Genomic DNA, 1461 nt, shown 5'->3' with positions numbered 1-1461 from the left:
ATAAATGATCTGTGGGTATTTTGAGCTGAAACTTTACAGACACATTCTGGGGACACTTAAGACTTATATTACATCTTGTAAAATGGGAAGAATAAGTTCCCTAATGGAAAGATCCAATGTGTGCTAGAAAGTACAAATGTTCTATACATTTATTCCAATTAATTCCATCAATTAAACATCTGTTTTTGAGATTTAAATGAAAATAACCATATGCTGGGTGTAACCAAATCTTGCCGTCCTCATCATTGAAATGTCGCGCTTCAGAGGGATGGAGAAGGCAGATGAATGATTTCTCCAGGGTGGGATGTCCAGCAAGGGGGTGTGGGGTGGGGCAGAGCGACAGCTGCAGGGAGAGAGTAAATGTGCTTCCCTACCAGTCAATGGCCATCCCTCCAGATGGCCCCATCTTCATGAGCCTCAGAGGTTTCCTAATATGTAAAGAGGGGGTTGAATTTGAGGGGGAAATCTGAAGAGATACTGCTGAAAGTCAATTCAGGTGTAAGTAATTTTGTGATTCCTTAAGGTATTACAATTTTAAAGTACCATTACTATTGTTTCATAAGATATGGAGCTTTTGCTGTTTTAGTATGGCAGCTCACTATAACTGAACAGCAGTGCTTGAACTGCATTTGTGAGCATTCCAGATCATGGACCACCTAGAAACATCAATTTCCCAGGAATGACCTGGGCGACCAGCAGCTGGTGAACAGGGCAGTGTCTTTGTTGTGCATCTCATAGAGATTCACATTACACCCATCAGCAATCAGCCACACCTCAATCACGGAAAGTGCCCGAGGCTGCAAACTAGTAAACGGTATGCTGCAAATCCCTCCAACCCTCCTTGAACTATTGATAAAAGCATGCAGGGCAGTGTATTAAATCCTGCAGAAACTCTGTGCTATAGTGCAAGTCAAGTCACCTTTTAAATGCGCTTTAAACATTGTTAAATTGATTGTTTCAAAGCAGCGTTACAGAAATTGAAGTATAGATTGTTTTGGCTTTACAGCAGCTCTAGAATCAAGTTATTGTCCAGCTAAAGATAGTTTTGATCGATTCATTTCCGTTGCAAATATCATTAGTTATTAACTTAGGGTCCGCTTACACGACACATTTCAAACAGAAAACCCTTAGTACTCTCCAGCCCGCTCATTCCCACAAGAACAGTGCCTGGTGGCTCGAGAACTCAAACCTTGAAATAGGTTCCAAGGTGCAAGCATTGCATTTTTGCACGCGAATCAGATGCACATGCAAATTATGTGTTTAGTCCATATAGGCTATGCACGTTTGAATATATGTGTGCCTGCGCATGTAGTGTTTTTTTTTATTTTTTTTTTATTTTTTTACAAATTTACCTCACCAAATTACTTGTCTGGCCTTAATCATAATTTGTCGCTTCCGCATATACATGTGAACCAGAATCATTTTGACAACGTTTTATCTGTACAGAGGTAAAGGGAAGAA

The sequence above is a fragment of the Phoxinus phoxinus genome (assembly GCF_949152265.1).
Source record: "Phoxinus phoxinus genome assembly, chromosome: 16".
NCBI classification, from domain to species: domain Eukaryota; kingdom Metazoa; phylum Chordata; class Actinopteri; order Cypriniformes; family Leuciscidae; genus Phoxinus; species Phoxinus phoxinus.
The sequence above is the reverse complement of the archived record's forward strand: the minus strand, read 5'-3'. Positions refer to the sequence as shown.